Source organism: Hylobates moloch, unplaced genomic scaffold (genome assembly GCF_009828535.3).
Source record: "Hylobates moloch isolate HMO894 unplaced genomic scaffold, HMol_V3 SCAFFOLD_52, whole genome shotgun sequence".
Lineage (NCBI taxonomy): Eukaryota > Metazoa > Chordata > Mammalia > Primates > Hylobatidae > Hylobates > Hylobates moloch.
Genome location: NW_026652327.1, coordinates 36,650 through 49,392, shown reverse-complemented (window position 1 = coordinate 49,392; position 12,743 = coordinate 36,650). Strand labels below are relative to the sequence as shown.

Genomic DNA, 12,743 nt, shown 5'->3' with positions numbered 1-12,743 from the left:
TTCTTCTTCTTCTTCTTCTTCTTCTTCTTCTTCTTCTTCTTCTTCTTCTTCTTCTTCTTCTTCTTCTTCTTCTTCTTCTTCTTATTATTATTATTATTTGAGACAGAGTTTCGCTCTTGTTGCCCAGGCTGGAATGCAATGGCGTGATCTCAGCTCATCGCAACCTCCGCCTCCTGGGTTCAAGTGATTCTCCTGCCCAGAAGATCAAGACCAGCTTGGGCAAAGTGGCGAAACCTTGTCTTCACAGAAAATACAAAAACTAGCCAGGCATGGTGGCACATGCCTGTAGTCCCAGCTACTCAGGAGACTGAGGTGGGAGGATCACCTGAGCATGGGGAGGTTGAAGCTGCAGTTAGCTATGACCATGCTACTGCACTCCAGCCTGGGTGACAGAGTGAGACCTTGTCTTAAAAAAAAAAAAAAGATCCAGGCCTCTAAGAGAACACACACACACAAACACACAAAGCAGTGCTAAGGCTAGAACCCAGATCTTCTCATTCCCAGCCCAATACTCTTCCCACTGGACAATGGCTACCATCTGACCATGACCAAAAATCTAACCTGGCACTAAAAATGTTCCATGAGAGATTTCCAAGTATATTAGTCCATTCTCATGCTGCAAATAAAGACATACTGAGACTGGGTAATGTATAAAGGAAAGAGGTTTCATTTCACAGTTCCACATGGCTGGGGAGGCCTCACAATCATGGCGGAAGGCAAAGGAGAAGAAAAGACATGTCTTATGGCTGGGCGCAGTGGCTCATGCCTGTAATCCCAGCACTTTGGGAGGCCTAGGCGGGCAAATCACCTGAGGTCAGGAGTTGGAGACCAGCCTGACCAACATGGAGAAACCCCCTCTCTACTAAAAATACAAAAAGTTAGCCTGGCGTGGTGGCGCATGCCTGTAATCCTAGCTACTCAGGAGGCTGAGGCAGGAGAATCACTTGAACCCAGGAGGCGGAGGTTGTAGTGAGCCGAGATTGCGCCATTGCACTCCAGCCTGGGCAACAGAGCAAAACTCCATCTCAAAAAAAAAATGAAAAGACATATCTTACATTGTGGCAGGCAAGAAAGAGAGCATGTGCAGGGGAACTCCTTTTTATAAAACCATCAGATCTTGTGAGACTTACTCACTATCACAAGAACAGCACAGGAAAGACCTACCCTCATGATTCAATTACCTTCCACCAGGTCCCTTCCACGACACATGGGCATTATGGGAGCTACAATTCAAGATTTGGGTGGGGACACAGCCAAACCATATCACCAAGGTAGTGTGGCATGGTAGGCATGAAGATGGAAAACTTGAGATCAACTTCTGCCTCAGAGGTTTCCATAGTCATTAGACAAATCACTTAACCTTATTGGCCTCATGAATTGAGAGGCTTATCCGAGATGCTTGCTGTAAGGGCCCTTCTAGCTTTAAAGATTCAGTAATTGAAAATAAGATAGAGGATTGCTAGTGCTTGTTCCAGTTTTCCTAGTTAGTCTTTGTGCAAGAAATGTTGCATGCATAGCATTGCCCCAACTTGGTGGAAAACCATTCTTATCAGCCAGACTTTTTCCTCCTTGTCTTGGATATTGAAAAGTTGAAAGGACCTCTGAACCAGGCTGTGGGCTGAAAATGAAGGCAGGCTGGCTCTGAGAGGAAGTGTCAGCTTCTCTGAACTCAGTCCAGCCTTTTCCCACAGCAGGTGTTCTCTTGGCTGTGGGGAAAACTCATCATTAATGGAAAGTGACAGAGAAAAAACATTTATCTCCCATAGAGCACTTCTGCACTACCCAATACTTAGCTCATATCTGTTGGAAATCATAATTTCAAAAAACTGATTACGAATGTATAGGTGGATTTTTAAGCCCCTATCCTGGAAGAATAGTGTTTACATTCAGATATGCTCGTTTATTTAGACCACGCTTATTTTTAAAGGTTGGTCCAGATATTGATTTGACTTTAATTATCTATCATAATAGGTGAATTCATATTTCATTATGAATTTATACTTAAAAGCAATAAGGGGCATTGGAGGCATCTCCCTTGAAGGAATAGAGTATTTGAGCATTGACAGGAGTTAATTTAGGATCTGAAGACCTTGCAAAAGGGCTCTAAAATGAAAGGACAAATTTTGTCAGATGATGAAAATCTGCGGTGTTAAATTACTTTTGGCCCAGAATTCCTAGCCTGTGTTAGCAACGAGATTAAGATTGATTGTCCTCTCATGTTGATTAAATAGTTTGTGAACATAGCAATTAACTGAAGTGAGTGTCAATGAAGGGCCTTTGCTCCTAAGGTTACGAGTCCATCTCTCTAGGACCATTTCCTATAAAAGGGGAATCACCATCTGCTTTCTCGTTGCTTCTTTTATTCCACTTTGGATTTGTTAACATGAAAATGTAAGTTTTCATTTGGCTGACATTAATCAGTTTCTGTGCAAGGTTCTATATCAAGATATCAAACAAGACCTAAGAGATTGAAGGTCCTAGTGGTGGTATTAAATTTTTGTATATAAATTAATGACCATGCAATGTTTCACAGCCATTTTTCTCTTTCTTTCTAACAGCCTTGTTAGACTGTGCTTTTGAGAATATAGAGACAGAGAAGTTAATAACCCATTCAGAGTCTGGTCTAAAATCCAAGGCTTCCTATTCCAGATCTTGTCTTTTCCATAAGAAAGTGCTGTTTCTCCTAATCATACTCTTCCTATAAAGCAGAGCTTCCCTACAATAGGATCACTTGAGGAATTTTTAAGGAATGTGGTTATTTGGGCTCTCTTCAAATCAATTAAATCAGAGGCTCAGTAGGTGGGTCCGGGCATCAGTGTTTTGGGGTTTTCTTAACCCTCTGCATGAGAAATTCCAGAAGTGTTTCTTAAAGGGTAATATGGTTTGGCTGTGTCCCCACCCAAATCTCATGTTGAATTGTAGTTGCCATAATCCCCATATGTCCTGGGAGGGAACAGGTGGAGATAATTGAATCATGAGGCAGTTTCCCCCATCCTGTTCTCATGACAACGAGTTAGTTCTCATGAGATCTGATGGTTTTATAAAAGGCTTCCCCCTTCACCAGGCACTCATTCTTCTTCCTGCTGCCATGTGAAGGATATGTTTGCTTCCCCTTCTACTATGACTATAAGTTTCCTGAGGTGTCCCTAGCCCTGCAAAACTATGAGTCAATTAAAACTCTTTCCTTTATAAATTACCCAGTCTCAGGTATGTCTTTATTAACAGCATAAGAACGGACTAATACAAAGGGTCCTCAGGTAAATCTAATGTGCAGTGAGACTTGTGAGCCACTGCCGTAGGGATGCAATGCTCCATCAGTGTCTCTAGCTGTTTTATCCCTAAGTAATAGTTTGAAGAACTGGGGAACCTGCCATGCTCGACAAAAATTACTCAATTGATGCTCTGAACAACCACCATGCTTTTATTTAACAAGGAGTTTTCTGAGACTTCATAAATATAATTCACAGTGGTGATCCTCTATGTTTATGAGTGCAGAAGCTACTAACTAGTAACTTCTTAAGGATGAAATTGAAAATTATAACTCAGTTCAATGGCAGACATTGCTGTGTGCAAGACACTAAGCCAGGTGCTGTGAAAAAGACCATCCCTTATCCTTACAACTATATATATATATAATTATATATATTATATATAAAATATATATAATATATATATATATTTAAAAATATATATATATATTTTTTGAGATGGAGTCTCGCTCTGTTGCCCAGGCTGGAGTGCAGTGGCCTGATCTTGGCTCACTGCAAGCTCCACCTCCCGGGTTCATGCCATTCTCCTGCCTCAGCCTGCCGAGTAGCTGGGGCTACAGGTGCCCACTGCCACGCCCGGCTAATTTTTTTGTATTTTCAGTAGAGACGGGGTTTCACCATGTTAGCCAGGATGGTCTCGATCTCCTGACCTTGTGATCCACCCGACTTGGCCTCCCAAAGTGCTGGGATTACAGGCGTGAGCCACCACACCCAGCACAACTATATATATTTCTTAAATCTGTAATAATCTAGTAAGAGAAAAATATGTATGCAAAGAACTCTATAATTCTATATTCACATGTATATTCAATATTTATTGAGCACCCACTATGTGCCAGGCACTCTTCTAAATACTGGGAATGCGGTAATGAGCACACCAGTGTCTGCTTCATAGAACTTAGCATTCCTACTGGAACAAAACAGATTTTAAGCAAATATAAAGCAAGACAACTCACTTAGCTTTGAGCTTCTTGAGAGCTTGCCTTATTAATCTTTGCATGTCCTCTGTATGGTGGTGGTAAATGCTTGTCAAATGTAATGATAAATGTGTTGATTACTCTATTAAAGGTATGAGATCTTTTTGAATCACTAAGGAGGAAGATTAGAGCCAGCTGAAGAGACCAAGTAAGATTTCTTGGAGGAAGTACAATTTGAACTTGGCCTTAAACGTGGAGTAGGATTTCGACAAGCAGAAGTTTATAAAGACATTTGCTTTTGCTAAGTGTTTCCCGTCATAGCCCTATCCCCAACAGCCTTCTGTGTGTATGATTGCTTATTAATTCTGCTACTAACCATTAAGCAGTTAGTACTTATCAAACAGTTCTAATAAAACTATTAGATGATTAAGTTTTCATATCATCTGTGGATAATATATATGAGCTCTCTTTTTTCACTTATTCTCAGATATTTGAACCACATTAGTCATCTGTGGAATATCAGATTCTAGAAATTGCTAGCATACCCCTTGAAAACTCACTAACTCCAAATATTAGGTGCCCACCAGTCACTATGTAGTATAGCATGTGAAATGTGGCCATAAAACTAAAAAGACTAGAACTCTACTTTTCTTTTTTTTTGTTACTAATTAGCTTTGAAACCTGTACTTCCCCCAAAGGAGTACTAAGCTATGAATTACTGTAGGAGATTTAGTTTTTTAGAGATTTTTTTTTTTAGAGTTTTCCCTCTATTATTTTCCCGTTTTTTCCCCACAATGAATTTCATTTACATCAACTTTTCCCCTATTCCCTATCCCTCAAGATCCTACACATTCCAGAGAAGACAGCCTACTTCAGAGCTTAGTAGAATAAATTCATTATCACTAGTTCTGTAGTAATGAGCCTGCCAAATTACTAAGGACTCATACCTACCACTTACTGAGTACTTTCTGTGTACTAGACATTTTACATGTCTTTTCTGTCTACCTGCTTGGTAGATACTAGGTAGAATTATAATTTTTCAGATGAAAAATAGTCTTCTGAGCCTTAGTTATTAACCTGAGATCAACACTGTCTTAGGAAGGCGGCACCAGGGTTCAAAGCTTTATTCTTATTCCAGAGTCCATAGCCTTCCTACTAATCATCCTGTTTGTTGCCACTCCTTATTCTCCATGGCTTAAATAAGCACAAGTTTTTAGGCAAACAAAACCAGTGTTGCCAGATGCCAGCCTAAGATTCTTAGGAAGATAGCTAAAAAGGTTAAGTTATGGAAGCAGATGGTGGAAGACCGTAAATCCCAGGCTAAGAAGTTTGGGGGTTTACCCAATTGACAGTAGGAAATCATGGACATATTGTGAGCGGAAGGGATGAAGATATGAAGAAAGTGATGTTTCAGAAAGATTAGATACCTGTAGAAATGTAAGTAACAGAAATGGTATAATTTCCCCTGCTGCCAGGCAACAGTTGAAGAGAATTCTGGGGTTTGCAATAGGAATATGCTTTATTAGAGCAAGACAGGCATAGTAATACCTCTGAAAGTTACCCAAGAAATAGGTAACATGGGCTACATGTAGGACAGGGTTCAGAAAGAATTGCTTTGTACCTGGTATAAAAATATTAATTAAAATTGTTTTAAAACTAAGCAGGAGAGGCTGGGTGCAGTGACTCACGCCTGTAATCCCAGCACTTTGGGAGGCCAAGGTAGGTGGATCACCTGAGGTCAAGAGTTCAAGACCAGCCTGGCCAACATGGCGAAAGCACATCTCTACAAAAAATACAAAAAATCAGCTGGCCATGGTGACAGGTGCCTGTAATCCCAGCTACTTGGGAGGCTAAGGCAGGAGAATTGCTTGAGCCCGTGAGGCGAAGGTTGCAGTGAGCCAAGATTTGCTCCATTGCACTCCAGCCTAGGCAACAGAGCGAGACTCTGTCTCAAAAAAAACTAAGCAGGAGATTGAGCAGAGGATACATGACAAGAATGGTGAGAGGCATGGGATATAAGGAAGTAAGGAGACTGTTTTTTTCAGTGGGCCATAGACAGAACTTGGGCAATTAGATTGTCTTCTGGTAGATGGATTTGCTATGACTGATTAAAAGGCAGGATGAGGGAATCATCTGTTACAGTGTGTTTGCACTCATCATGGCCTGTCAGCATTAGATATCTCGCTTTACAGCTGACTCCAAAGGAAGCTACATTTTCCTTTTCTCATCTACTCTGACTGCTTCGTATTTTTTAACAACTTTTTTGAGGTATAATTTATATATCATAAGTTATCCATTTTAACTGTACAATTCAATGATTTTTAGTAATTTTAGTGAATTTTAGTAAATTTGCAGTTATGCAATTATCACTGCCATTCAGTGTTAGAACATTTCCATCACCCCAAAAAGATCCCTCCTGCTAGCTTTCAGTCAATCCTCATTTCTACCCTACCCCCAGGCAACTATAAAATGGCTTTCAGTCTGTATAGACTTGCACTTACTGGACATTTCATATAAATACAATAATATAATAAGGTAGTCTTTTGTGTCTGGCTTCTTTTACTTAGCACAATATTTTTTAAGTTTATGTAGATGCTTATATTAATAGTTCATTACTTTCTATTGCAGAAGAGTAAATAGTATTTTATTGCTTAGATATACTAAATTTTATTTATCCATTCACATTTGGATTGTTTCCAGTTTTGGGCTATTAGGAATAATGCTGCTGTGAACATTGCATACAAGTCCTCCTGCAGACCTGTGTTTTCATTTTTGTTGAAGATTCCTAGGAGTGAAATAGCTGGGTTGTATGGTAAATTTAATTTTTTGAGAATCTGCTACACCGTTTTCCAAAGTGGCGGAACCATTTCACATCTCCATGTGAATGTACGAGAGTTCCAGTTTCTCCACACCCTCATCAACACCTGTTATTGTCTGTCTTCTTTATTACAGTCATTCCAATAGGTGTGTAGTGGTATATCATTGTGATTTTAATTTGTATTTTCTAATGATACTAAGCATTGTTTCGTGTACTTATTAGCCATTCACTTGTCTTGTTTGGTAAACTGTCTATTCAAATCTTTTTCTAAATCAGGTTGTTGGTCTTCCCATATATTGAGTTATAATAGTTGTTTATATAATTCTGGATACAAGTCCTTTTTTTTTTTTATTTTTTGAGACAGGGTCTCCCTCTGTCACCCAGGCTGGAGTGCAGTGGCACAATCTCAGCTCACTTGAACCTCTGCCTCCCAGGTTCAAGCAGTTCTCCTGCCTCAGCCTCCTGAGTCGCTAGGATTACAGGTGCCCATCACCACAGCCTGGCTAATTTTTGTACTTTTGGTAGAGATGGGTTTTCACCATATTGGTCAGGCTGGTGTCGAACACCCAGCCTCAGGTGATCCGCCCACCTTAGTGTCCCAAAGTGCTGGCATTACAGGCGTGAGCCACTGCGCCCGACCTGGATTCAAGTCCTTTACCAAATATATGATTTTCAAGCATTTCCTCCTAGCTTGTGATTTTTCTATTTTCTCATTATTTTGAAGCACAAATTTTTAAAATTTTGATGAAGTCTAACCAATCAGTTTTTTTTTTCCTTTATGGATTGTGCTTTGGGTGTCATCCAAGAACTCTTGCCTTAGTCAAGGTCATGAAGATTTGCTCCTATGTGGTTTTTTTTGTTTTGTTTTGTTTTTATTTTTGTTTTTGTTCTTTTTTTGAGACAGAGTTTCACTGTTGCCCAGGCTGGAGTGCAGTGGCACGATCTCGGCTCACTACAACCTCCACCTCCTGGGTTCATGCAATTCTCATTCCTCAGCCTCCCGAGTAGCTGGGATTACAAGCACATGCCACCATGCCTGGCTAATTTTTGTATTTTTAGTAGAGACAGGGTTTCGCCGTGTTGGCCAGGCTGGTCTCAAACTTCTGGGCTCAAGTGATCTGCCCGCCTTGGCCTCCCAAAGTGCTGGGATTACAGGTGTGAGCCACTGTGCACTGTGCTCAGCCTCTCCTGTGTTTTCTTCTAAAAGTTTTATCCACTGCTTTTTTTTTTTTTTTTTTCTGGAGACAGAGTTTTGCTCTTGTCGCCCAGGCTGGAGTGCAATGATGCGATCTTGGCTCACTGCAACCTTCGCCTCCCAGGTTCAAGCAATTCCCCTGCCTCAGCCTCCCGAGTAGCTGGAATTGCAGGTGTGTGCCACCATGCCCAGATAAGTTTGTATTTTTAGTAGAGATGGGGTTTCACCATGTTTGGCCAGGCTGGTCCCGAACTCCTGACCTCAGGTGATCCACCCGCCTCAACCTCCCAAAGTGCTGGGATTACAGGCATGAGCCACCACACCTGGCCCTGCTTTTAGTTTTGAAAGACAATTCTATTTACTTGCTTAACAACTTCCTAATGTTAAATTCATTTTTCAACATCCTAAAGAAATATCGCTGTTGTCTACAAACTATTATTAATCTTATCTTCTTTTTATAGTCACCTAGTGCCCGGTTTATATAAATCTGTCTTTCCAAAGGTAGATAGATAACCAGTTTGTTGAACAATTAGTCACAGTAACTCCTCTAAGAGACAGTTCCTTTTGATTATTATGTCTGCAGTTCTAGTCACCTGCCAATAGATTGTTTCATAAGCTGTAGCCTTCTTGTCCAAGCAACTCAATTTTCAATAAGCATATCCTTTCTCTTTCTATCTTTCCAGCCACAAAGCTCATGTTATCATCTTACTCTAGCTTTCTTCTAATAGCCCTCTGGATTTTTACCATAGTAGTTACCAAAAAAATAAGAATTTTGTGACTGACATCATCTTCTCTTTAAGGAGGCCTATCTGAATAGTAAGCTCCATAAAATCAAGACCTGTGTCCAGTGCAATTTCCCTCAATGTTCTTGGCATAATGCTAAGTGATTAGTAAGTGCTCAATAAAATTTTTTATTATATCTTTGTGATAAAAGTATAGTGATGTATATTTAGATTTAATAGTTATATAATGTGATTTGCAGCCCACTGTTTTTCTAAATCACCGAATGAATAGCCATTCAGTTTAGATTGTTCTCTCTCTCTCTGTCCTCAGATAGTTCTCAGCATAAGCACTCTGGTCTTGAACTGTAGTATTTGATGTTTCAGAGTGTTTGTTAGAAACTAACAAACTTTAGAGGTTGTTTATCATCAGAGTGGGACACATTTCCTCTACCATGCCCTAACTGTTTTAGGAATTTTATGTTAACCTTTTAGCCTCAAATACCCTTTCAATAACTTAGTCCCCTAACTCTCTAACTCCTACAGGATTTTATACCTTAATAAGAAAAGTAACTGTAATCCCAGCACTTTGGGAGGCCGAGGCGGGTGGATCACGAGGTCAGGAGATCGAGACCATCCTGGCTAACACGGTGAAACCCCGTCTCTACTAAAAAAAATACAAAAAATTAGCTGGGTGCAGTGGTGGGTGCCTGTAGTCCCAGCTACTCGGGAGGCTGAGGCAGGAGAATGGCGTGAACCCAGGAGGTGGAGATTGCAGTGAGCCGAGATCACGCCACTGCACTCCAGCCTGGGCGATAGAGTGAGACTCCGTCTCAAAAAAAAAAAAAGAAAAGTAAAAGAGCTTTAGCATGTTGTGTGTGTGTGTGTGTGTGTGTGTGTGTGTGTGTGTTGTGTGTGGTAAAATACACATCTATTTCCAGAACCCGTTCACCTTCCCAAACCGGAACTCCTTACTATTAAATAATAGTTCCTCATTCTTCTCCTCCCAGCTCCTGACAACCACCATCTTTGACTACTCTCAGTACCTCATTTAAGTGCAGTCATATAGTATGTGGCTAGTTTATTTCACTTGGCATAATGTCTTCAAGGCCCATCATCCTGTAGCTTGTGTCAGAATCTTCTTCCTTTTAAAGGCTAAATGATATTCCATTGTGTGTATATGCCGCATTTTGTTTATCCATTCATCCATCAGTAGACTATTGGGTTGCCTCCACCTTTGTGTGTCTTTTGATGGTGGGGAAAGGAAGATTATTAGTGTGTCCATCCACAAGCAATGATATTGTACAACCTGTACTTCTAATCCTATGGGATTCTCTTCTAAATTTGATTCTAGCTAGTGCCTACATTAAATAGCATACTATGGCATCCATAATGAGACCTAACTCTGGGTGCTCTAAGGCAAAGCCAAGAGAGTGACCTCAAATTAGGGAAAAAGCATATAATATAGGCCTTCCAGTCCACTACCAAAAATTACAACACTTGGTACATAGTAGGTACTCTATAAATGTTTGTTTTTTGTTTTTTGGTTGTTTTGTTTTCAGACAGTTTCCCTCTTGTTGCCCAGGCTGGAGTGCAATGGCGTGATCTCAGCTCACCACAACCTCTGCCTCCCAGGCTCAAGCGATTCTCTTGCCTCAGCCTCCCAAGTAGCTGGGATTGCAGGCATGTGCCACCATGCCTGGCTAATATTTTTGTATTTTTAGTAGAGACAGGGTTTCTCCGTGTTAGTCAGGCTGGTCTCGAACTCTCGACCTCAGGCGATCTGCCCACCTCAGCCACCCAAAGTGCGGGGATTACAGGCGTGAGCCACCGTGCCTGGCCAGTACTCTATAAATGTTTGAATAAATGCTAAGTACAGATGCACCACTGTTCATAATTGCCAAAAATTGGAAACAGCCCAAATAGAATGGATAAACAAATTGTGGTATAGTCACACAATGAAATACTTTACAGCAATAAAAATGAATGAACTACAGATACACACAAAAACATGAACAAATCTTAAAGAGAAAAGTCATATATAACAGAATGCCTACTGCATGATTCCATTTCTACTGTTCCACAACAAATAAAATTAAGCAACAGTTTTTGTAAGTATGCTATTTACATATAAAAATGCTATTTTTTTAAAAAAAGGAAATGAATTCCCTAAAAGTCAGAATAGTGGTTATTGTCAGTAGGGGTTGGTCAGGGGCTGAAGTTTATGATTAGGAAGGGACATGTTGTGGGGAGAGAGGAGGCTTCTGAGATGCTGATAATAGTCTGTTCCTTGACCTAAATGAAGGTTCTGTGGGTGTTCACTTTGCAAGAGTTTGATAAGTTGTACATTTATGTTTTATGCGCCTTTCTATATAGTCATCATATTCCACAATAAAGTTTTTTAATTTCTATGATTCTAAGGAAAAAAAATTATAAAAGATCATACAGTCTTTTTTGTTGTGTTTTGTTTTTGAGACAGCGTCTAGCCCCGTCACCCAGGCTGGAGTGCTGTGGCATGATCTCAGCTCCCTGCAACCTCTGCCTCCCAGGCTCAAGCGATCCTCCCACCTCAGCCTCCCAAATAGCTGGTACTACAGGCACATGCTACCACACTTGGCTAACTTTTTAAATATTTTTTGTGGAGATGAGGTTTCACCATGTTGCCCAGGCTGGTCACTGAGCTCAAGTGATCCTCCTGCCTTGGCCTCCCAAAGTGCTGGGATTACAGGCATGAGTCACTGCACCCAGCCTCATACAGTCTTTTAGCTTTCAGTTTGATAAGATGAGAAACATACAATTGACCCAGTTTGGAGAGTACCAGGAAAGAACTGTAGATTGTATTAGGATTTCCTTATTACTGATTTCCTGATGTGAGTTCCTGGGCTCTGTAGTTTGGGAAAATGAAAATTGCAGGAGGAGCAGCACTAAGTAGAAGCCAGTCTACATCTGCAGCCCTTTAAGGACCTGATGCTTCATTAAAAGGCATTAACATCAGTGTCTGGGATATCTAGGACATTTCCCAGTGTTTTCCCTTCTTAGAAACTGCATTCATTTCCATCACAGCATGATGTGTGGGAAGCAGGGAAAAGGCAAATAGGACAAATCTTCCCCCCTATAAAGGAATTTCCAGTGGCCCCTATTTCTATAACTACTTTTTCTCGATGCATCATAGAAAGTAGAATTAGAGATCAGCAAATCTTTAAACAGCTTTTGAAAGAAAAATCTTCATTCACAGAATGTCATTAGATTAAAGTTAAGTGGCAAATTACTTTGTGAGTAGCTTTTAAATTGAGATAACGAACAGCTTCCCCATTACTTGGGTTTTGCTAAATACCAACACCCTTCCCCTGTATATCACTGACTTTGGTGATTCTTTAATTCGCTTAAGCCTCAAAAAGCTCAGCTGGCCTGTGAGCAGACTATTAAACTGGAAGTCCTGACTCTGATTTTACTTCTTAAGATGTATAACAGGTCAAGTAGCTATAGCCCAATTAGGAAGTGTCATAATTGATAGTGTGTCTAATTGGAGAGCACAGTTAGAAATATTTTCATTAGGCCAGGTGTAGTGGCTCAGACCTATAATCCCAGCACATTGGGAGGCTGAGGCAGGTGAATCACTTGAGGTCAGGAGTTCGAGGCCAGTCTGGCCAACATGATGAAACCCTGTTTCTACTAAAAATACAAAAATTAACCAGGCGTGGTGGTGCACACCTGTAATCCTAGCTACTCGGGAGGCTGAGGCAGGAGAATTGCTTGAACGTAGGAGGCGGAGGTTGCAGTGAGCCAAGATCATGCCATTACACTCCAGCCTGGGTGACAGAGCAA

General features: G+C 40.6%; 1 protein-coding gene across 3 annotated transcripts in view; it reads left to right on the top strand.

Moving 5' to 3' along the window:
- LOC116463681 (calcium uptake protein 1, mitochondrial) overlaps positions 1 to 12,743 on the top strand; it is a 263,393-nt gene that overhangs the window by 215,881 nt on the left and 34,769 nt on the right. The window lies entirely within an intron of this gene.